A 26,250-nucleotide genomic window follows, 5' to 3' on the forward strand; every position below is an offset into this window, starting at 1 on the left:
TAACCAAACTTTTTATTAGTAATCATAGTTGCAACAAAAAACAATAAGTAGCATTCATTTTCTAAAAAAAAATTTTAAATTAAAAAAAATTTAAGGAAATATTTTATATTTCCAAAATTTGCTCTATTTAATTTCTTAAAATCCACTTTAAAAATCTACGTAAAATCTTAATTTTCGTACGACTTAATTTACATAAAATTTTTTAATTGATTTTGTAAATTGCAGTGCTAGAATACATATATTTTTGATAGAAAATTTTTACATTCCTGAAATTTGATAAAATTAAACCATTTTTTGTTTGCTGGGTAGGAGCTGCTTCGGCCGATAGATTAATAAAGAAAAACCAAAAAGTTTTTACTTTTTCCCTCTACAGCAAACATTTTAAAAAGAGTTTGGCCAACTAAATACCACTAAACCATTTTTTATAAAGAAATCCTGAAATCTTATGGAACTTTCACAATATATTTTTGTAGTAGTTTTGTGAAATTTCAGTGCTTCAAAAACAATTTTCAAATTATTCGCTATTTTTTTAAAACTTCTTTTTAAAATTGTATTTTTTTTTTTTGCAAAATTTAAATTTTTTTTAATTTTGAATATATTTTTAATTTCTTAATCAACATAATTTCAAAAAAAAATTTAAAAACAAAAAAATTTAATAAAATGTATTTTTATAATTTTTGGAAAAGTTTTTTTACTAAAAAACATTTTTTTTTTTGAATTCGTGATTAAAATATTTTTTTTTTTTTTTGAAAAATTAAAACTGTTTAATTTATTTAGAAACATGTCAATCAGAGGTTTTTATTTATTTTTCAATGAAAAAATTTTTTTTTCAAATTCTCAACCAACAAGTTTTAAAAAATTCTCGATTTTTTTTCTTTTAATTTTTAAACGCAATAATTTTTATATGAAAAAGATTTCAAGAACATTTAACAGCTTCTTATAAACAATTTTTGGAAGAAATTTAGTTGTTTTTTTTTTGGCTTTTTAAATAAAAACTTAAATTCTTAAAATTTGAAAATAAAACAAAACTATTTTTATTAACATATTAAAAAAATGTATCGAAAAATTTCTGAAATCTTATTTTTTTTATCACTGAATTTTCGTACCATATTTAGGTATTAGCTTTGTAAAATTCAGTGCTACAAAAAGGAAACATTAGCCTTTTTTACAAATTTCTAAATCAAAAAAATTTTTTTGTTTTGAAAAAATCTTCAAGAACAAAAAATATAGTTTTTTTTTTAATGTTTTAGGCATTTTGATTTTTTCAAAATGTTTTAATCAAAAACAAACTTCATGATTAATTTATTTATTTTACAAGGGCCTTCTAAAAAAATTAATTAATATTTTGCGGCTAGGAAGTCTTCAGAAATTTACGATTTTTTTGTTTTTCATTTTTTTAAACACATTAATGTAAATATAAAACAGATTACAAGAACTTTGAAAAATTTCATTGCAACAATTTAAAAAAGAAACAAGTTAAAATAAATTTTATTAAGTTTTTAAAACCTTTTTTTTGTTGTTTATTTTTTTTTTTTTTTTGTTTTTGATTATGAAACTTTCAAAAACCAGTTATTAACCTTCAGTTTATTTTTTAAAATTTTAAATAACTGTTATTGCAACGCATTTTAAAAATTCAAACAAATCGTTGGAACATTGAATCATTGAAAAGGAATCATTTTCAGAAGTTTAAAAAAAATAAAATCCAAATAATAAAAATCAGTGGAAATTTGTCCATCGCTATATTCTTGTTACCACGTGTATATATTGGAATGCCCTGCAGAGAAACTGGTGACTATCTCACGCAAAGCCACAGTTTCGCACTGCAAGTTTGTTGACTACCTCCAATCTGATGCTAATCAGATGCAGAGCGAATCAGATTGTAACCACTCTGCAGCGTAAATGAGCGAAAGTCAAGAAAAGCTACAGTTTCGCACTTAGACTACTGCCGAACTGGTGCTATTCGGATGCAGGGCGGGACAGTTGGCAGTCACACTTGTACCAAGCGCTTAAGTCTGAGCTATATGAATTGAAATTAAATACTCAAAGGCAGCGACCGTTCCAGAAGCAACTACGACTGAACCAGTTAAAAATGCGTTCAAAACGTCTGCATGGAGGGTAAAAGCCATTTCGTAGGACATCATAATGTTAAAAGAGTCAGTTGATTAGTATTGCGGGGGAACATTACTAGTACCATCTATAGTTGCGATAGTTCTGTACTAGTTTCCACTAGTTTCTGTACTAGTATGCGCATTTGCTAGTAAGAAGTAAACGCTTTTGCTAGCCACAATAACTTGCTTGTTAAATCTTACGATTTACCACATTGCCAACAACACTGCTGCTATGCAAGAACACTCTTGCAATGCAAAACAAAGTGTTAACTTTTCGGGTAAACTCCATTAGGACGAATAACATCGAAGCAAAAGTTTATTTAGCTGATAGATGACGCACCAGGATCAACTTATCCATTGAGCTAAAGTAACACAAATGCGCAATACAACAAAAATGCTGCTTATTGTTTTGCACAGAGCACTAACTATGCCATAGCAAACTTTTGTTGCATGAATATAAGTGAACTGCGTTGCATGCGCCTGTTGCACTGTTTTAGTTGTCGTCATCAAAGTCGTTGGCACCGTCAAAGTCGTTGTCTGCCAGTGTGTCAACAAATCTGCAAATGCTGCAAAGGATGTACAAATACTTGAAATTTCAAACGGATGCAGTTGGAAAGCAGTTAGACAAATATGCAACACTTTGTGGCACAATGATGGCATTGCAACAGAGCGATTTGGAAAAAAGTATGCAAATTATATATATATACATATAAACCTACATCTATTTCAAGCCAGATAAGCCAAGTAACAGGAAACGGAAAATGTTGAGAGAATAACTGAAAGTGATTCAAAATATCAGAAACTAAGTTTATATGTATGTATGTAGGGCGAATTCAGAGAAGGAGTTTTTGCTAAGTGAGGTAAGCAGGCGACATTCCTGTGCGCTTAGATTAATGCCTGTAAGTGAAAGTTTGACTTTCTGCATATTTGCTTGAACTCACAAACTTATCGGATCACCACACACAAATGTGTGCACATTGCAGTTTCATATGCGTTACAGTTTTCGAAAACAAAGTTCTAAGGATATCTTATTTTGCTAATACTACATTGGGGAAATTGGTGCACGCGTTGATATATAGTATGAATGTGGCAAGCAAAGGTGCGCAAGTTTTTGGTTAATTTTTTTGTTTTTTTTTTTTCTAACAAACTTATTTGGAATTGAAAACTTTTCAAATTGTGATGAACGAAGTTGGCTTGCATGCTTGTTAGCAATATAAAGCGAAAGTAGCTCAATGGGGTTCAGCTTGTTTGAAAGTAAGATGCATTTCATGTCCTTATTGAATTAGAGGTAAATTTATTCGTTATCAAATGTATTAGAGAAAAGTTTATAAAATATTTTAATAACATTGATAATGGTAGCGTCGAAAACTTTTTTCATTGAGCAATGCAAATATTTTAATTTACATTTATTTGAGTTATATTTTTTTCAATTTCTGCGAATGATGTTTTTGTTGCTAAAAGTTTTAAGTAAGTATTATGGCTATAGGCAGTCCTTTGTGGGTTATGATTCCCATGCCCTCAGTTACAAACTCCCTCTGGTACCAACGCGACTACCACAGCAACAAGTTTTTTTACCCCTCGTACTCTGAGGTATGCAAACTTTAGTTGCTACTTTAGATGATTTGGTCGCCGCTGCTGCTCATTCTCATTTCTTTGCGCTCTCTTTCGGCACGCATAAGTTGCGTTATCACTAGAAACACCATTTTACTTTGCAGCAGTCCAATAATGACTCTGCACATTAGATGAACTAAATTCTTAATGGAAGGCTTCTCTCCAAAATGTCTGTGTACAGAGAGTCTTTCGCTATGAAAACGATGGCAATTAAACATTTAGTTTTCTACGTTTTTCAATTCGGTGGTACTATGTGGACAGAAAGGATCCTCCTCTATTCTACGCTTATGTAGATATTCCTTGAAAACGCCATGCCCACTTAATATTTGCGTGAGGTGGTAGTTTAGTTTGCCGTGCTTCCACTCGTACCACTCTAACATATTCCGAACTAACATGAAGCTCCAGCGCCCTCAACTCTTCCCATCTTTCTTGCCATCTAACTAAAGCTTATGACCTTCCGCTTTTCTTGGCATCTACAGATGGTCGGCCAATTCTAATGTCTTACATATCGGCCATTTCACTTGACAGTAAATCTACTGGGACTACGGCTTATTTAGGCAAAAATTCAACATAAATAATAATAATTTATAACCGGGAGCTTCTGAGGCCCAGCTTCTCTTTCAATTTGAAACATGTTTTTTTTTTTTTTGTAATTTTTCATAAAATTGGAGTACCCTCATATTCGAAGAACGCAGCTTAACTTGTTGAGAAACTTTTCATGGTAGAAAAACACTCGTAGGGCTTACCAAACCACTGCCGAAGTGCGACCACACTTTAGAAAAATTGTCTAATGTAGTTTGAGGTTAGTTGGCCCCTCCTTTGCGTAGGGAGTAATTTGGTGGCTAGGACAACACACTACCACAACACCATGGCAGCCGTTTCGATATCATGTCGAGTCAATATCGAAGGAACTCAATTATTATAAGATGATTTTCGCGCGATTTGGGAGATCACCCACACTTTAACCCCCAAGGAAGCATACAGAGATCAGGCGATACTCGATATAAGATTGGAGTCCTGAAAATTTCTTCCAACCGCATCTCAACCTACTTACATGCATTTTGAAAGTTTTAATTTTTTTTTTTGTAATCAGCCTAGCTTTTTACTTGAGGTCAGTAGAGCAGCTTTCTTACGTGAGCGAGACGGCTTGGCTTGTTAGTAGACGATAGTTGGAGTAGTCGGTGCGGTGACCGGTGGTTCAAAATAGTTGGGCGGACGATCGTGGAATTGGTTGAATAAAATAAATCAGTTTAAAGTCTTTAAAAGCAGCGGGAAATATCGGGCATGCAAAGGCTGAGCAGCAGCTGATATCGGGTTGCGTTAGTAGTGTAACGGGGCGACTAGCAGTGGTAGTGAGATCGTCCCCTCGTGGCGAGTACCAGTAACGGAGGTGGAGAGATGAGAATGTGGGTGACGACTGAAGTATTGAGCAGATTTGTAGTTACCTCTTAGCTATGACTTATGAATAAAAATGCGATGATTTATACGCACCAACCCGTTATTACTCTCACTAACGTACGAAATATTAAAGAAAAGTATTCGTGTTCTATTAGTATTCAAATTATAATTTTTGTAAATTTTTTTTTGAGCCATACTGGAAAAAAACCTTATGGACCATTAGCTTTCTATTTACTTCGACCACGCTAAACGAATTGAGTAGCACGCATGCCTTGCTGAAGTCTTATCTTCGATGATGAACTATATCGTTGCTGACCCCATAACTCTCGCCTGTTTCTGCGAGAAGAAGGCCATACTATCACCAAACTATTCATTACCAGTGATAATTTCAATGCCTCATATATAGCGCATACTTGGGATTGCAGCCTGTTTGCTGGAACCAATCCCATTAAAGATGCAGACGTTAACGACAGTGGTTTAAATTTCCCCACTTCTAAAACCCCAGCACACTTAAGTTCGGTGCATGAAACTGTTGTGTCCAGTCTCTGAGCGTGGTCATCATGTTTCTAAATATTCCTGGTAGATAGAAGGAACCACTTATTTGCGTAGAAGGCTGCCTTTAAAATTCCAGATCCATTTTTGTTAAGATCGAGAAATTTTTAACATTGAACATAAAATGCAGTTTTTGTTGTTTTTTTTTAACTATTTAAATACTTCCTGAAGGCTTTGGAGGTGTTATAGATATGTTTGTGCGACTTACGCAGATATGAATCTGGTACGCTTCGATACTATCTCTTACTTGTACCAGCCCGATTGCCTCGTGAACGATTTTTTGTCCACTTGATCCCCTTAGCCCTTTAGCCCACAGAGATAAGCGTAGTAGGCCCGTGCCCATTGGTATACTCACTTCGTAGTCCTCACTTTGTCTCTTTCAAAAAATTACGATTGATTGAGGTTTTTATAACATGCGCTGATCCTTTGTACAACAAATACAGCTCATTAAAACGCATTCGGTAATATTAGATTATTAATTTTGAGACTGTGAAAGATTTCTTTTATTTGAGAAACCTACATTAACAGCAAAAAAAATGTCAGCTTAGAAATAAAACTAAGAATTGCTCATCTCAACAAGTGCCACTTTAGACTGAGTAGGCAATTAAAAATTGAAGTCCTCTCTCGACGAACAAAGATCATGCTCTACAAGTCGCTCATCATACTCGTCCTGATGTATGGATAGGAATTATGGACGGTGCCGAAAGAAAATGAGAAGGCTCTTGGAGTTATCGAGTGAAAAGTTCTACGAAAGATTTACGGTCCTTTCCGTGAGGCTCACGGCGAGTATTGAAGGACGTAGTCATCAATCTATTACTACTAGTATGAGACTTACGTAGATATGACGATTGTGCAGCGATTAAAAACCCAAAGGTTTCGCTGACTAGAACATGTTATGCGCATGGACGAAGAAAGTATTCCAGTCTACCCAGGCCAAGAAAGTACTTCACTCTACACAGCAGTTTGGAAGCATAGGAAGGGAGAGACCTGCACTGAGTTGGGAGATGCGGTTGGAGAAAGACTTGACCCCCCTTGGTGCTCCCAATTGGCGTCAGTTATCGTGAAACAGGGTGACTTGCTACGAAACTCCCAAAATCGCTTAAGCGGTTAAGCGCCAATCAATGATGATGATGATGGGGTTTTTGAGTGTCTGCAATATATTAGATTTAAAAAAACTATCGCAGCATCTGGTACATTTTTGAAATTTTATTACAAATACGTACATGTATTTATGTACACTTCAAATGTGATTTCTTTTCTTATGCGTATTAAAAAAAAATTTTATAATTTTTATTCAATTTTCTTGTTTTCGCCCTTTCATTTCATTTCCACTTACTATTCAATTTTCAACACCATAATCCTTATTTATTTGCAAACTCATCTTCAATTGCATTACAATTTTTTAACTTTTTGAAATTTCATAATTGCACTTAACATATTTTTCATATTTTATTTAACGTATATTAAATTTTTTTTTTCGATACCAAAGATTAAATAAAGCTACTTCATTTTCATACAAATCTCAACACAAAAATTATTTAAATTCAATGCATATTTTCACAACGAAACAGAAAACTGAACTAATTGTGCTAGTTTAAAGCAAAAGTCACAACCATTCATTGCTGCAACTTATTTACAAAAACAAAAGGTGAAAATAAAGAAAAAAACTAGAGCGCAGAATGATGCTAAACAAGCAGAGCAAGTGAAATTTAATATTAAAGTTTATTTGTATATTTTTCAGCCACATTATTTTAGCATCAATGATGTGTATATAAAAAAGAAGACAAAAAATTAAAATAGTAATTTTTAGTTCACTTTTGCTCTAATAAAACTAATTAATATATTTATGTGAAAAGTAGAAGGTGCGCAATATGCTTTGTTGTTGTATTATAGGCCAGCTGTAACGGAGGAGAAGCCGGATAAATCTGTTGTCAAGTTTTGCAGTTTTATATTGTAACGAATTTAGTGTCACTCCGCTTATTCCAAATCTACTGCTAACGTTCGAATCACTAAACTGTTGAATAAATAACTCCACTATTAAATAATGCAAAATGGCCTTTATTCAAGTACTTCAGAATACTACTACTTCTCGACAGATAGCGTGCTTAAATCAAACTCATTCCTGATTGCTCACATTGCGCTCTTTTATACTCTTCGATTTCCTCGTTCCATATTTCTAGGCCCTTCTATTTCTAGAATTTACTAGTTAGTTATCAGCTATAAAATTACCAGCTATAACTACGTTTGCAGCTTATCATGTGCGCGTGTATATGTGAGTGATACTTGCACAAATTATTGCCTACTTTTGGAAGTACCGCAGATATATGCATGTGTTTGTGCGTTGCTCTCCGCTGCCTGTATGGACATATGTATAGACATAATGATTGATTTATTGATGTACATACAAATCACTGCTTAATGTTGGCTTAAAGATGATAGTATCGCTTAGTATTGCTAATATTCGTCACATTATTTTCGTGTTCGTTTGCGCGCTTTTTAAAGTAAAATTGTGAGGAATTGAAGAGAGACGAGTGAGAGAATTGAAAAATTAGTTCAAGTTTTAAAATTAAATTGTTTTTGGTATTGATATTAGAGAGAAATTACAATGTTTACAAACGGCGATGGTTACTAGGACATGTTTCTGAATTTCACTTCTTCATCAGCTAGCTTCTCGGGAGCGCACCTATAATTTTTCCACACAATAAGGATTAAAAAGCACATAGAATTAGTATATACCTAAATGGTGAATAAAGGAATAGCAACATAAAAGCAACACTTAGAGACCAATTGTATAGCGAGCAGCGGGGCATTCATATGGCTGAGTGGTTAAAGGCATCTGCATTTACACTAGTATAAAGTATGAATGTTGGACATTTCGAGTTCAATACTCAGTTCCCAAGAAGCTAGCTGATGAAGCATTGAAATTCATATATATGTCCTAGTAACCATTGCTGTATGGAAACTTTGCAATTTTTCTCTAATATTGATAATTTCTTTAGTTTCATTAGATTTTCTACATGATGGATAGTGATTGTATCTTGGAACGCATTGGCTTCCTAAAAGTGTATAAAGATTTAAGCAATATCTGGAAAGAATCGGGATAGGGAGAAGCATATATCTGTATTGGGTCCCAGGGCATATATGAATAGATGAGTATAAAAAATCGTATAAACTAACTAAAAAGTCTGCATCCCTCGAAGCATGCTTTGTATACTTCTAACTCGGAGTGGGCGAGATTAAGAGAGCCAAGAGGTGCACATGAACGACCTGGCGGGAAGAAGGTGGACCCAAACCCCAAGCGCAGGGCTGTCAAAGATCAAGTGTAGATCTTACAACCCAAGACTAACAAAGTTACTCTTATATTTAAAAAGAAAGTGCAGTAGACGTTTTATGGGTATTCTGACTAGATACTGCCTTTTGGCGTTATATGCTTTTAAGTAAAGCCTATTCCGTGATAGCAGATGTAGAAAGTGCGTGTTGGAATAGGAAACGATCGAACAATTTTTGTGCTCGTGACCTGCAATTTCCAGGCTTAGACTTCAGATATGAGGTATGATGCAGCCATTAAATCTAGAAGCAGCAAATGGCATACCTCCTAGAAAGCGTCTAGTATTTGCTAGGAGGACGGAGCTGAATAGGTTCTAGGTTCCTCTTTGATAGGACTTTTCAGTCTGCTCGTAAACAAACTTCTATTAACACTATGTTCTCATTCAGTCTATTGTGAGGTACTCACTTCAAATTTATCTAACCTAGAAGAGAGGAGTCGAAGTACATTGATTGAAGAAAGCTTTTTAAAATGTTTCTAAAATTGGGAGTGGAACTTAGTTCTATAGGTGGACGCCTTTTCGAGATATCGCCATAAAGGTGGACCAGGGGTGACTCTATATTGTGTTTGCACGATATACGTATCAAATTAAAGGATGTTTATGAGGGTTTTAAAAGGAAGTGGCCCTCAGTTGTATGTGTGAAGGCGTTTTCGAGATATCGACCAAAATGTGGGCCAGGGTGTCCCAGAACATTTGTCGGGTATCGCTAATTTATTTGTATATGTAATACCATGAACAGTATTCCTACCATGATTCCAAGGACTTTTGATTTCGCCCTGCAGAACTTTTTCATTTTCTTCTACTTAATATGGTGTCACACCCATTTTACAAAGTTTTTTCTGAAGCTATATTTTGCGTCAAAAAACCAATCCAATCACCATGTTCCATCCCTTTTTTCGTATTTGGTATAGAATTATGGCATTTTTTTCATTTTTCGTAATTTTCGATATCGAAAAAGTGGGCGTGGTCATAGTCGGATTTCGCCCATTTTTAATACCAAAATAAAGTGAGTTCAGATAAGTACGTGAATTAAATTTAGTAAAGATATGTAGATGGTTGCTCGTGCTAATGGCCGAGCGGAAGGACAGATGGTCGACTGTGTATAAAAACTAGGCGTGGCTTCAACCGATTTCGCCATTTTCACAGAAAACAGTTATCTAATAGAAGCCATGCCCTTACCAAATTTCACATGGATTGGTAAGTTTTTGTCCGACTAATGGCATTAAAAGTATTCTAGACAAATTAAATGAAAAAGAGCGGAGCCACGCCCATTTTGAAATTTTCTTTTATTTTTGTGTTTTGTTACACCATATCATTACTGGAGTTGAATGTTGACATAATTTACTTATATACTGCAAAGATACTAAATTCTTTGTTAAAATTTGACTTAAAAAAAATTGTTTTTTTTAAGTGGGCGTGGTCGTTCTCCGAGTTTGATAATTTTTATTAAGCATACATATAGTAATAGGAGTAACGTTCCTGCCAAATTTCATCATGATATCTTTACCGACTGCCAAATTACAGCTTGCAAAACTTTTAAATTGCCTTCTTTTAAAAGTGGGTGTTACCACGCCCATTTTCACAAAATTTTGCTTAATTTTCTATTCTTCGTCATAAGTTCAACCCACCTAGCAAATTTCATCGCCTTATCCGCCTTTGGTAAGGAATTATCGCACTTTTTCGGTTTTTCGAAATTTTCGATATCGAAAAAGTGGGCGTGGTTATAGTCCGATTTCGTTCATTTTAAATAGCGATATGAGATGAGTGCCCAGGAGCTTGCATACCAAATTTCATCAAGATACCTCAAAATTTACTCAAGTTGTCGTGTTTAGGGACGGACGGACGGACGGACATGGCTAAATGAATTTCTTTTTTCGCTCAGATTTTGATATATAGAAGTCTATATCTGTCTCGATACCGTTATGCCAACAAAATTAATATACTCTGTAAGCTCTGCTCAGTTGAGTATAAAAATTGCTGCATCTCCTTGCATTAGCTTCACTCAACGCTTGCGTGCAACATAATCTTATCTTTCATATTCCATTTCACTTTTCGACATCTTCACTTTTAAACTGCAATAAACCGATTTAGTTTTACAGCTATTGCATTAGTTAATTTCGACCATCGCACATGCTGAAATTGTTGGTGTTGTTCTTGTTGTTAGTGCATCATTTTCATTATCACTATTATGTGATACTTGCCACCCGCATCAACACCACCGAGTGACGTTAGCTGCCGTTCGCCACTTCTTAAAGTTTATATGCGATTTGGTTTGGCGTATTCCCCCCTAAGTGTGCAAGATGCCAGCGTGTGTTTTTGTTGTTGTTGTAGCGCTTGTATTGCTTAATAATGCGACCGCTTCTATGTGCTTCACCGACGCCCCATCACAGCTTCTTTCGTCGTCGCTCTGCTATTTGCCACAAACATAATAATACTCACAAAGCGCTTTTGGCGGTCGCAACAAAGCAGCAACAGCACTTATGCGGTTACTTGCAGTACTACAATTAGCAGCATTAATTATCACAATGTGGAAATATGATAAAATATATATGTTGCTGTTTATGTGTCTAACTATGTACACAAAAAAAAATAAATAATATTATTTAGTAAAATAAATTGAAAATAAGCAAAAAGCTACTTAAGGATGTTTGTGTTACTAAAGCAGCAATTTTTTTCATGCAGCAACCAAGGAGCTTAGAGCGAAAAGCTATTCCCCACTTGAAGGTCGAATGAAGAATTATATCCGTTAAGGTTATTATGCTTAAGTCTACAGTTGTGGATTGTTAATTTTAAAATAACAAACTAAACAAAGCATGACCAGTAGAAGAGTGTATAAGATAATCCCGAATTCCGAAACATAAAATCCCGAAATACATAACCCCGAGACGTCTAAATCCAGACCAGATTTAATCCAGACACCGTCAAATCCCTACCAAATATGAAAATTATTTTAAAAATCGACTAGTAAGTGAAATATCACCTTATCTCGGCTGACCTTTCGAAAACGCCTTATCACATAAAATGTTTGAATAACGTCCCTTTTAAACCCGCCCTATTTCAACTTAAAATCTATACATTTTGACGTTGTCTGCTGTTATGAGATAGATTATTCTTCAACCGAATTCTGAGGTAGTGCGGTTTTGAAACAAATGCTGAAATAGGGGTTTTTGAAAAATATTCTCAGATAGCGCGTTATCGAGCTGGCACCCTGGCACCTGCGATATGGTGATATTCACCCCAGCCGGCTAGGGGCGGTAGGTATACCTGTCGTAAGAGGCAACTAAACTACCAAATTTATTCAAGAGGGTGTGTAGCGCAACCCTCTCAAGGGGGTTTCTTTAACAGACGAGGCTTTGGCGGACCCAAGTTCCTTATGGATCTAGGGGGTGGGAGGGCGGTATGGCCTAGGAGGTTTCATGTGGTCATATCAAATCGTTCCCGAGATGGTCGGGCTAGTACCTAATGGTTCTTGTTACCGGAATGTACCGGATCTGCATCCGTCAGAGGACCAGCAACATCGGCAATACTCCGCAAGTCCTTTGGGGAGTGTCCTTATCGCTACAATAACAACAACAACAACAACAACAACATATGGTGATATTCCACTCAGTTATGGAAATTGTGCTAAATTTTTGTGTATTACCCTATCACGGAATTGTTTCAAAAACGTTCTATCTGAGACTTCGTTTGAGGAAAATTTTCAAACATTTTTTCATATCTCATTGAAATATTTTATCAGATAGTGTGTTTTCAGGCAAACCTTTTTTTTTATAAAACTCTGTAGTATGTCATTCTTCAAAAATAGACCGTTTTCGAAACTGCATCCGAAATAAGTTGAAATTCCACTTAACAGTACATATAGTTCTGATATTGAATAAGGTTTCTGTTTCGGATCTGCTTTCATTTCGCACTTAGGTTCCGGTTTCAATCAGTGTTCCGGTTTCTATTTCGGTCCCATTTCCGAACCCAAGTAAAATTTTGCTAGCAATCCCAGTTTGGATTCCGGTTTCGGATCGAGTTTTAGTTCCACTTAGGTGCGGTGCTCAACAAAATGTCTGCTCAAGTCTCCGCGTCAGTTGACATACTTTTTTCGAGCTTGGGTTTTATTCCTTCATTGGTCCCGGTTCCATTTTTGGTACCTCCTATTGCTTCGATTTACGTTCTTCTTTCGGTTCCTGATCCAGTTTCGGTTCTTGTTCCAGTTTCGTTTCCTCTTTCAGCTTCGACTTCAGATCCAGCTTCAGTTCTTAACCCTGTATCGGTTCTGATCCAGTTTCATTTCCTGATCTATTCTCGTCTTGGTTCTTCTTCAGTCTTGGTTCTTCTTCCGGTTTGGGCTTTTGATCCAGTCTCGGTTCCTGATCTAGTATTGGCATGTGTTCTACCGACTACTGATCCAGTTTTTGTTCCTGATCCAGTCTCGATTCCTAATCCAGTTTCGTTTCCAGGTTGAGTCTCGGTTCCTGATCTAGTCTCGTTTCCTGATACAGTTTCGTTTCCTGATACAGTTTCGATTCCTGATACAGTCTCGGTTCCCGATCCAATTTCGGTGTCTGATCCAGTATTGATTACTTATTCAGTTAATTATTCGCATACCACACCCAAGGTTCTGAGTTTAAGTCCGAGGTAAACAACGTCGAAAAATCAGAAAAAAGTGTTTTCAATTTGAAAAAAATGTTTGTGCAAGGTCGGAAAATTAATTCGCCTTGCAGATGCCGTTCGTAGGCGTCATAAAACATGCAGGTGCTGTCCCGCCAGTTCGTAGGAAAAATTAAAAGTAGCACGACACAAAACGGAAGATAAGCTCGGCCTACATCTTCTCCTTAAGAATTAGAAATTGTATTTACTTCAAATACTTTTAGGCAGCGCTTACTTGTCTTCACATACTTTTAGGAATGGTTAACTTGCTTGTATAGAACTTCGGACTAGAATCAATACTGCAATTTAAGCTTAACCTCTATTCCATCTCCAAGCACCTTGACCAAGATTTTGAAATTTGTGTTCGTATTAAAATGGGCTATGATTTTAATTAAGGTTTAAAGTGCGATTAACTTAAATTCTATCAAAATTCGTTAAGCATATTTTCTCGTTGGAAGAGAGCTATTAAATTCTACTTGCAAAATTGTTACCCTCCTTACTCCATTTCTAATACAAACTTGATTTCATCATGCGATTCTTAGCACGTTCATATATCAACGATGATTTATTTAAATCGCATTACTCTTAAATTTGAAATTTTCTTGCACACGTCCATTGAACTTAGTAAGCTTTTAAATTACCATGTTTAGTTACGGTCTCTCGACTCTTTTCGCTACCTGTTCTTTGCAAATAAGCTTTAAAAGTCAATGCACTTTCTAAGTGATTAAAACTTTTCCCCCTACTGACCGATTGGCTGCTTTACTTACAAACTGCATTTGATATGTTTATTCACTCGAGTACTTAATCACCTACTTATGTGCTGTTCTGCTCGCGTAAGTGGCAATGAACCATTAAGAAATCCACAACAACACTAACAATTAGCTTTTCCAACCAATACAAGCTAAGCATGTGATGAAAGCTAAGTTAATAAATAACCAATTACTGGCATAAACATCGATATCTTACATTGAAGCGGACACATACACACACACACACATATGCAAACTTAGTGCAAACGAGAATAACGCAAACCACACAAGACATTTTTAATTACACGTCTATCATACGACAAAACACCATTCGCTTCCTTTTAACAAGCAAAGTAATGGGGTAGGCAGCAAGTGGATTTAATGCGGATTAACTTTGCGTTTACTCTGATCTTCGCTTATAACAAAATGCTGCCCCTGAATAAAATTCATCCCGTAAATTACTGAATGAAATGAGAAATTATGATAAGGGAAGAACCAAAAATTTAGACGAAGACCTAGAAAAGTGTAACTTTAATGCCAGTGTGCGAAAGCTAAGCTAACCTTCTTTAAGTCAACGAAAGCCATCATTGTCTTAGGTGATATCTTTGTCTGATTTTGGAACATTTAGATTCGATGGGATAATCGTGACTCCGTCCTAATAGCTGGCAGGAAATTAGGCATAGAAATCTTAACAGGTATCTTTCTTCTTCTTACTTCTAAACTTTACCGAAAAAACATTGCGACACTTAAGACCTAAAATCTGGCCCATGATCTTCTTCTTCTTCTTGTAGGGTTCAGTAGTCCATGATTTCTTTTGTTGGTAAACGACGGAAATTGATACCGACATAGCTGTGCTCCAAAATGAACTGCCATCGCTCCCGTATCTCTTATCCTTTATTGCGCACTTTTGAGAGAAGATACATCGGACAATAGGACACTGGTTCGCTTTTTCGTTTTCAAATGCAGTCCGAAACAGATCTTGCTTTTTTTTTTGTTTTGGGTGGACAGACATTGGCCCAGCATAGACAAGCACACATACATCCCCAGCGATTTAGAATATCCCCGCAATAAGGCATATCTGTCTTAAGAGGTATCTGAACTATACAGGTCGGCAGATGTGAGTGGCAAAAAAAAAACTTCGCGAAGCCGATGGCTGCCAGATCTTACCGCCAGATGTTAGATCTTAATGCTTTCATATCCTGTAAATAACTGTTTTGATAGTTTATCCTTCGAATTTTGTTATCGATTTGTTATTGTATTTTTATTGATTTGTTAATTTTTTATTTATTTATTATTATTTTTTTATTGTTTGCTTGAGTTTCGTTATTGTTACATTATCTTTTCAATATCGTTTTCTTACTCTTTCATGTCGTTCTTTTGTCGTTATCTTTTATTTATCCTTGTCGTTTTCCCCCTTCGTGAAATTTGTCTTATCGCTCCGTTAATATTGTCGCTTATTGCTTCGTCAGTGTTTCTTGATTTTTTTCGCTATACTTCGATACCATTTCGTTGTAATTTTGTAATCGTTCCATTATTGTTTCGTTATCGTTTCATAACAGTTACGTTTTCTTTTCCCTATCATTTCGTTACTTTTTTTTTTTATAATTTGTTTTTGTTCCCGTTTCTGTTAGTTTCTTAACCGCTCCGTCAATATTTGTCCTTATCTTTCGTAATGTTTCGTTATTTGTTTCATTGTGTTTCGATACGGTTTTTTTCCATTGTTTTATTGTTTTTTTTTTCTCGTTATCGTTTTATAACAGTACCGTTATTGTTACTTATCCGTTTCTTATCGTATCGTTACTGTAGCGTTATCTTCTTATAATCGTTATCGTTTTTTTTATCATTCGAGTTTTTTTCCAGTTTATTTATGGCTTCGTTCATGTTTCGTGACTTATTTCCCTATGCTTCAATACTGTTTGGTTATTGTTACGTTTCTTTTTCCATATCATTTCGTTAATGTTTTATTACCGTTTTATTATCGTTGTCGTTTATTTGTCACTTGATTTTTGTTCCCGTCTGTTAGTTTCTTTACGCTTCGTTATTATTTTTGCTTCCCATTTTTATCGTTACGTCATATTTCACTTATCGTTTCGCTACTGCTTTGTTATTGTTTCATTATTCTTATTATTAATCTTGTTATAATTTCAATGTATTTTCTCTTGGACAGTTTGTACTCGTTGCCTCATCATTTCGTATTCCGTTGGTTAGTTTCCTTGTTGTTGTTGTTGTAGCGATAAGGTTGCTCCCCGAAGGCTTTGGGGAGTGTTATCGATGTGATGGTCCTTTACCGGATACAGATCCGGTACGCTCCGGTACACAGCACCATTAAGGGCCCGACCATCTCGGGAACGATTTATATGGCCACATTAAACCTTCAGGCCATCCCTCCCTCCCCATCCCAAGTTCCATGAGGAGCTTGGCGCCGCCAGAGCCTCGTGAAACAGGGTTCGCCGCGGATAGGCGAGGTTGACAATTGGGTTTGGATAAGCTGTATATTGCGCTGGCAACCTGAAGGGTTGCGCTACACAGCCCCATGAATCTGGTATTTTAGTCGCCTCTTACGACAGGCATCCCTACCCCGGGTATATTCTGACCCCCTAACCAGCTGGGGGTGGTCAGTTTCCTTATCGTATCGTCATTGTTTGCATACCTTTTCACCGTAGTTTCGTTAAAGCGATTTCGCTCCATTTATGTCAATTGCGTTATAGTTTCACATCATTTCCTTATCGATGTGTCATAGTTTCATAGTTTCACAAACGGTTTGTTATATAAGCACTTCTCATGAATCATATTTTGGGATCCAAACTGCTGCCGAGTTCTTTCTCATTAGTTTTTGCAAATAAATTTTTATTGCCCGAGCGGCAGGGGCACTCTTTGGCATGAATAGTATACAACTACAATTGTGTCAAAAATATATGTAGTATATACATTGAAGTCTAGTCGAGAATAAGTTGTTCTATCGCACTACTTATTTCACGAGCCGCATCCGTATATCTAAGAAATATTTTTGTTCGTGATTAATTCAGCAAATATATTCCTGTGTTTTGGATTTGATATCTTCTCCGAATACGAATTATTACAGTAGATAGTCTATATCCATGGACCTGCTTTAATGATAACAGCTTTTGTATGAAGCAGGACGATCTATACTCAGTTTTACTCAAATCAGTTCATTGATCTACATTAACGCCCAGTCTATCAAAGCTTAATCGCACAAGCGACAAATTAATCATCGAAATTACTACGTTTTAGAGGAGCTTAAACGAACACTTACTTCCAAATATGTTGTTAAATAAGTAAGTGTTCTTGTTGCCATAATCACATCACGCTGCTGCTGCTCTTCATAAAAACCGCAATTTTTTATCCGACTGCTGCATTTAATACTTTGCTACATGCCACACAAAACACGAAAAAATAAAAAAAACGGTGGCTAAACAATTTTGTACATAAGAAATTTCTTGCAACAGTAAGAAGCGCCAGGTAAATCAGCGACATGAAAAACTGTTGCCAAAGGAGTGGCGCTAAAAAGAAAGCGCATAAAATTGTGAAAAATAAAGCAAACTGTCAGTGTTAAGTAGACGAAGAAATGCCATGGATTTAAAGTGATTTCAAGTATGGTGAGATGGCACGCCAACTTAATCACGAAGTAATTATTCAATAATTAATTAAAAGGTTTCAGAATTTTTCTTTGGCGAAAATGTGCACAGGCACAAGTGGAAGAGAGCAATTTCTTAGCAATTACTCTTAATAAGCAAATACGATAAAAATTTGTGTTTAATTGCTCGTGAAATATGTGTCTTTCTCTATTCTAATTTACTTAATGTGGTTGATATAAATAATGGAAAGTTGTAAGAGTTTTATTCACTTGAGAACAATACAGGGATCTTGTTTGATACGTGGTAGTTATTAGTTGTTTCATATTTTTAAAAATAGATGTTATTTTTGAAGTACATTTTTTTCAAAAACTTGCATGCAATACAATGCTCAGCCTCTGCACCTTTGACTTACACGTAAAGGGCTTGAGGTGAAAAAATTTAGATATCGTGGTGGAGAGAAAATTTCTTAATTGTTGCATGGTTTTAGCCGCAAGTGATATTGTGGCGAATGTTGCCATCACTACTATAATGTTAATAAATAATCGCAACAATAAAACACAGCAAGCAGGGACACTTATGTACAAGGCAACGAAGAGATATTTCGCATACACACATGTAGTCATTAGCCGAAGAAATTACTCAACATACACACGCATATGGATAGTAGAAAAGCATGAATTACAAATATACATATGTATAGCTGGTAACCAAGCATGGGATACAACTGTTCGCGAAATTACTAGACCTTAGGAGAAATGGAAGAACGAGAAAACCTAGAATATGAAAGCAGCGCAAGCTGAGGAATCAGAAGCAGTTTGATTTAAACATGCTTTTAATGGTGAAGTAGATAGAGAGTAGTATAATTTTACTACTCCCAAATTACACTAAATAAAGACCATATTTCAATACTGAATATAGGAGTTATTTATTCGACAGTTCAGCGATACGAGCGTTAGCAGAAGGCTTATAAATTTCAGGAATTACCCAGAATTCGTTGCAATATTGTAACGAATTTGGGCGACTCTTTATAATGTTGCAGCTTCTATTAATGTTAGTATGAACTGTCTAATATAAATAACTCAAATATTCAGTATAGCAAAATGTGCTTTATTTTATTTTTCCTATGGTCTACACTTTTCCTGAATAGCTTTCTCGAACAGTTTGTTATTTATTTCTCATTTCTGTACTCATATTCACGTTATTCTTCTTGTTATATGCGCGAGTAATAACTTCTGCGCTTTTAGATGTTCTTTACATGTATGTGTAATAATGTTTGAAATATTATGTCCTCCCACTATTGCCTTCAATGCATATGTGTGTATAAGACTGAGGAATATGCTTTATTACGGTGTACATGTATGCGTGTCAGCTTTCTCTTACGTCTTCGCTCTTAGTGCGCTCTACTGAGCGCGCTAATTTGCTCGATATTATTCATACGGATGTTTGTGGCCCCTTTAGAACTAATTTGTTGGGTGGTGCTAGGTACTTCGTAACGGTCATTGACGAAAAATCTCGCAGAATATTTATATATTTTATTAAGACCAAAGATGAAGTTTATGAAAAATTCATTGTATTTAAAAACTTAGTCGAAAGACAAACTGGGAAAAAGATAAAGACAGTGAGAAGCGACAACGGTTTGGAGTACGTGAATAAGAAATTTGAGAACTTGTTAAAGTAGTGTGGTATAAAGAGGCAGATCACCGTTCCATATTCCCCACAGCAAAATGGGGTGGCGGAGCCGATGAACAGAACAGCAACAGCAGTGTATATAAAAACCGTTCGCCAACGAAAGCGTTGAGCGACATGACACAGTACGAGGTGTGGACAGGTAGAAAGTCATCGGTAAGTCACTTAAGAGTATTTGGTTCGACCGCGGTTTGCTTAGATAAGACTGAGAAAAATAAATTACTGGCCAAAGGCAAAGAATATAAAATGGCAGGCTACTCACTTACGGCGAAAGCCTATCGGCTATACCACCAGCAGGGTCGAAGAATAATCGAGGCACGCGATGTAAAGTTCGCTGAATTAGTAAACAATAACGATAATTCTGCCATAGATTTGGTGGACGATATAAAACCATACGTATTTAATAATGCTTTAGAAGAGCAAGATGATGAAAGCCTTACAAATCAAAAGCGTGCTCGCGAAGATGATGATGAATGTGTTAGAATGGAAAACGTGATCGCGAAAATTGTGAGTTTGATATTGATGACGAAATCGTAGTTGAGGAGGAGCAGCATACACGCTGTAGTCGTGGCAGGCCTAAGTTAGAACGCACTGGTTTGCGCGGTAGGCCAAAGAAAATAAGGAGCTGTTTAAATGTTTTAAAATGTTCAAACACTATTGATATTCCGCAGTCTGTTGAGGAAGCACTTAGCAGTAAGCACGCTTCGGGGTGGGCTGATGCGATGCAAAAAGAATATGCTGCATTAATTAAAAATGAAACCTGGAAGACTAAGAGCTTGCCAAAAGGCCATCAGACTATTGGTAGCAGATGGGTTTTTAGCGTTATACGGCGCGATGATGGTAGCTTAAAAAAATTTAAATGCAGATTGGTTGCGAAAGGCTGCAACCATCAATTAGGTATAAACTACAAACAGACGTTTTCACCTGTGGTGCGCTATTCAACTATTCGTTTTGTACTTGCATTAGCAATTGTTCACCAAACGGACGTATGTACTGCATTCTTAAATAGTGAGTTAATCGACGTTGTGTATATGAGGCAGCCGGAAGTGTAAGTTAGCGCAGCATAATGGTGAACCCCACAAAGAACATGAAGCAGGAATTAAACACATATTAAGATGTTTGGCGTCGACAGGTCATTTCAAGTTATCGTATCGGGCATGTGGAAACCCAATTGAAGGATACGTAGACGCTGATTGGGGAGGCGATATGATGGATCGTAAATATTTTTCTGGTTATGCTTTTATGCTAGGCGGGAGTGCAATATCATGGCAGTTTAAAAAACGGCAGACCGTAGCACTAAGCAGCACTGAGGTCGAATATGTTGCACTTACAGAAGGCGTAAAAGAGGCGATATTTCTCCGTAACCTATTGAATGAAATTGGACGTAAGAAAGAGGTACCAACAATTACCTTCGGCGATAATTTGGGTGCGCAGCATTTGTCCAAAAAACCAAACGTTTCATGGTAGAAGTAAACACATCGATATCAAGCACCACTTCATTAGAGATATAATAAAGCACGCTGATATTGAGATCAAATTTGTTCCTATTAATGAAATGATTGCTGACGTTCTAACGAAAAATTTGAGTAAATAAAAACATTTGAGATTTTCAAAACGCTTGGGATTAAACGAGGACCAGTAACTTAACCAAAACATTCACGTTGAGGAGGAGTGTTAATAATATTCTTTGATATGGCAATGCTAATGTTTTGCTCGTTAGTCTCTAAGCCCGTTATATACCTGATATATGAATACATGCATTATATTTTTTCACATCTTTGTATTTAGTCGCATTATATTCATTAACGTAATACATTAAACTAAAAGCTGGTGTCGTTAATATTTCTCTTGGTGTTCCTCCAATTTAAAGTTTGTGCATCACGCCTTGTGATTATCTGGAACAATCCCCCCACCCGCGGTAAGATTGTCCGGACACAGCTCAAGGTAGCACAACACTGCTCTTAAGGTTAACATAAGCTCAAACATCGTCTTGCGCCACTTTTCAACTTTGAATTTTGCAGAATTTTCATTTTCAAAAAATTTTTCACATTATTATTTTTGATTTGTTAAGCGTATTGAATCAAAATTTGTAATTTTAATTAACGAGCACAAGTCAATTTAACTAAATTTTTTTCCACACAAAAATCACTTCGAGGCCACTTCACCGAGAAATCTCTTTCGAATACAGTCCTTCATTACAGTCATTTTCACTCAGTACTCTCTGCAAAGGCAATTAATTAATTAATATTTCAATAAATTTTCATCTAATATAATGGATACCTATATATGCCAAGCAGAGGCAGTGACTGAGTTTGGATATGACTATAATGATATGTCACCTTTGCTGTTTTCATGTACGTATGCCTGATTACTATGCTGTTGTTGTGTATTCATTTACTGGCAGCTTAGTGCCTTATCGAAGCTGCTAATATTCGCCAAAATATTTTTTTAAGAAATTTCCTTTTAGTGTTTGGCGGTAAAGGTAGCAGAAAGTCGTGCCTAGCCATCAATTGCAAATTTCTTAACGACGCCACAGTCGTAAGGTTGAACAAGTAAGGGTGTCTAGGCTCGGGGGTAGCCGATCAGTATACAGTCAGCCTAGAGCGTCTATCGTAAAGACCGTTCAGTTTAGGTTTTTTGACAGTAATTAATATCAAAACAGACATTGCCTATTACAGTCGTCTCGTATCCTTTTAAATACCTTTTATATAAAAGTAAGCACATATCCCAACTGAGTTCGTCCATTTCTCCGCAGTTTCATTCCATATGACAAAGGCAGTAAAAGTAAAGTTTACCAAGTTTTGTAATAACAACCGAAACTGTTTCGGGTTTATAAATAATATTTGTTAAATTGATTTTATCCGAAGTGGTCAGATACATGACCATTCTTCACATCTCTCGCCTGCAAAACGAAGGCTTAAGACGTTAGGGCAACATGAGTGCAGGCCTTATGCCTATAGCAGTACGCCATCTAATATCTGGCAGACGGAGTGTATGGTATCGTGTCTAAACTTCAAAAGAGATCTGGGGGCCACAATTTAATCGGAAGTTTGGAGCCAGGGTACAGAAATAGCAGAACATAATATACACGTGTATAGCGATGGCTCCAAACTTACTAAAGGGGTGTGTACTGTGTCGATGCAGAAAAAAGTAGATCCTAAAGGCTGCCAGATTACTTCAGCGTCTTTCAGGCGAAAATTATAGCCGTGAAGAAAGCAGCAGAAATTCTGGTGGAAGTGTGCTTAAGCTGCAGCTGTGTCAATATATATATTCTTCATAAGACGGTGCTTAAGGCAATAATCTCAGACAGAACTTTACCAAGATATGTCTTTCAATGCAACGAAGCATTGGATAAAAAGGGATATAAGGCAACGACCGTTTAAACAGTTAAGCGCCAATTAAGTAAGTAAGTAAGTAAGGCAACGAAAAGGCCGATGAGTTGGCAAAGGAGGCTGCACTCGCTGAATCGACGGTAAACGGCCAAATCCGTTTGGGAGAAATCATAAGGGGAAAGAGCGTAGACAAAAGCGCGAAGCTGTACAATTTCTAAGATCATGGGCAAATCATGCGATATTAAACTCATAAAGTGGCTTATATCTCTGAAGGGAGAAGACTTAAGACTCACGATGGGCATACTAACTGGACAAGGCCGTCAAATGCTTATAAGTTAAACCTGGTCAGTAACAGCAGATGTAGAAAGTGCGAGATGCAGGAAAAAACCGTTGAACACCTTCTTCCGTTGTGTCCTGCACCAGCCAGGTCAAGGATCCAGTTATAAGGGGTGGGAGGGCTGACAGGTCCCGCGGCAGCTATTAAGCTAAGCCCTAGAAAATTTCTTGTTTCGCCAAAAGTACACAGTTATTTTATAATATAAGTCCTGGCACCTGATTTTGGGTTCTTACGTTTGGTCGTCAAACAAAAATTGAAGGATCGTACTAAGTTGAAAAAGCAGTTTGGAGGCGATTGAGGCTGCGCTTGTATGCCCAACTGATGTCAGCAGATACAAATAATAGATGACTGACGACTTTTGTTTGTAATACGATTAAAATCTCTTGAGTATTTAAAAGCCAAATGCAAATTGCTGAATTAGTGAGTTGATTTTTACTTTAGTACAGAATATAACGTATTCTTTAATTTTCATATTCTCAGCAAACATATATTTCCTCTCACGATACACCTACACATGCGCACGCAAACCTACTTAACAAATATCATTCCATTTCTTGTTGACTTGTTTATGCACAAAGATGAAAATCATTTACCCACACCATCTCGTCGTCCTTGAACCATTACCCCATTATGGCGTCATTCTTATGCAAATTATTATAGATGATGTTTTAACATTTACCTTCATTTAGGTGAAAATGAATAGAACGTGACAAAGGAGAAATTGTGTTGACAACATGCAAGCTTCTGCTCATGAGGGCGCTAATCTGGCTTTGGTTTGAAGGTGGGTGGGTTGCAGCGGAAGAGGTGTGTGGGTGAAGTGTGCATACTTTAAGTATCCCGTGGGGGTATTTTTCACATTGTTGTATGCGTACATTAAGTCTTTGCATACGCATGTAATCTTTTTTACCAGCTGCTCAAATGAGTTCAATATTTAAAAGCTTTCGTATTTCCTTTCGTCCTTTTTTTCATGATTGGCTTTATTAAAGATTTCAGCTTATCATTGCATGTCAATGAATTGTTGCGTGTATTTTTTTTTTTTTTATTCATGTCATAGATAATTTCACTTGACATGTTTAATCATGAAAAAATATGATAGCTTTCCTCGAATCGTAAGTGCCTACAATTTATATTTATGTGAAAACCAAAACTTAAGTTACCTAAATTTATTCCACTTTAAAATTCCGCTTTTGTTAAATCGGTTGTAAAAAGAAAATATGTTGCATGATTTGCTCAATTTAAGTTGAAAACGCAATGGAGAGTGCAAGATTGAATAATTTTTAATTTCCTTCCTCGAGTCGAGTTTTCAGGAAAAGGGAACAAAGAAGCACAAATTAAGGCACGTAGATAAGATAGTAAATGGGAGGCAATTGAAGGCTGGTCACACATTAAGGTTGAATTCTAACCAGGCCGTTATGATTTCACGAAGTCGGAAGCCGTCAAAAGGCCTTACAAATGAAATTAAATAATTTAAAGTATGAAACTGAAGCGGCATCTGACAGCACTACGTGATTGCATTGGCAAAAACGATGTGGTATTAATTGCTCTTACTCGACAACCCAGAAGTCTCTGCATGAATTGTATAACGATCCTATCTGAATCCCCCCAAAAGTAAACCACAACAAACTTTTCTTTCCCACAGACAAATCATTTCGTGATATTTGGAAAAACCTGCGCTGAATTCTTATTTGTAACGAACGATGCTGACAAGTTATTGCTTTATTATCGGTTAATCTTATCGATAGCAAATTATTATCATCAAATTATCGGAATTTTTTTTAGCCAGTCGGCTTCTTATTGGTTTTTTATCGGCTTGTTATCGACGGGTAAAAAAATTGCTATTAACATTTTATTGGTATTGTTTCATAACAAACCGATAAGTCGTCATAACAAAGCGGTAACAAGCTGATAACAAATTAGTAACACTCGGATAAGAAATCGTTAACTTTTCAATAACAAGTCGATAACTTTTCTACAACAAATCTATAACTTTTTTGATACCATATAGATAACTTTTTGATAGCAAATCGATAACTTTTCCATAAAAGTTCGATAATTTCTCGTTAGAAACTCAATGATTTTTCGACACCAGGTCGATAACTTTAAATAGCATATCGATAAATGTTCAAAGGCAAATCAACAAAAAGTCGATAACACGCCGATACTAAAATGGTAACTCTCTGTTAACAAATTTAAAGCTTTTTGATGAAAATTCAATAAATAGTCGGTAGAATATCGATAACTTTTCGATAAACATTAGATAATATCTCGACAATACATCTTTAGATCTTCGATAATATTCTGGATAATAGAATTCCTATAGCAAGTCGATAACTTTTCTGTAACATATGAAGCATTTTTTGAACTTAAACCGACAATATCGATAGCAAATCGAAATTTTTTTCGATAGCACATCGATAACTACCCGATATCAAATCAATAATTTTTTCGATAGCAAATCGATAAATTTGTGATAGGAGATGGATGACAAGCCAATAAAATGGCGATATCTCGTACACTACAGGTTTCTAAGACTGAAATAAAAGCTCGATAATTTTTGTGATAACCGATACATTTTGGATAACAAATCTAAAAATAGTTGTTAACATTTCGGTAATTTTCCGATAAATTGCCGATAAATTTTCGATAGTAAATCGCTTACTTTCTTGGCAGCAAATCGATAAACTTGTGATAACAGATGGATAAAAAACAAATTCAAGTACGATGCGAGATATATTACAGTTTTCTAACACTGCGATAAAAAGTCCATAACTTTTTTGATAAAAATCGATAATTTTTGGATACAAGATCCATAACTTGTTGATAACCTTTCGATGATATTCCGATAAATGACCGATAAATTTTTAGTAATAGTTTTTGATAACGCTCCGACAACAAATCGATAACTTTTGATAACATA

General features: G+C 35.9%; 2 protein-coding genes across 2 annotated transcripts in view; one reads left to right on the plus strand and one right to left on the minus strand.

Moving 5' to 3' along the window:
• LOC137239647 (uncharacterized) overlaps positions 1 to 7,244 on the minus strand; it is a 244,279-nt gene extending 237,035 nt beyond the window's left edge. The window contains exon 1 of the mRNA XM_067765190.1: positions 7,006 to 7,244. The gene's annotated coding sequence lies outside the window, so the exon portion shown is untranslated. The remainder of the gene's footprint in view (positions 1 to 7,005) is intronic.
• The window catches only part of LOC137241500 (serine-rich adhesin for platelets), a 759,406-nt gene that overhangs the window by 446,815 nt on the left and 286,341 nt on the right, over positions 1 to 26,250 (plus strand). The gene's annotated exons all lie outside the window — the stretch shown is intronic.

The sequence above is a fragment of the Eurosta solidaginis genome, chromosome 2 (genome assembly GCF_040869045.1).
Source record: "Eurosta solidaginis isolate ZX-2024a chromosome 2, ASM4086904v1, whole genome shotgun sequence".
Taxonomy (NCBI): domain Eukaryota; kingdom Metazoa; phylum Arthropoda; class Insecta; order Diptera; family Tephritidae; genus Eurosta; species Eurosta solidaginis.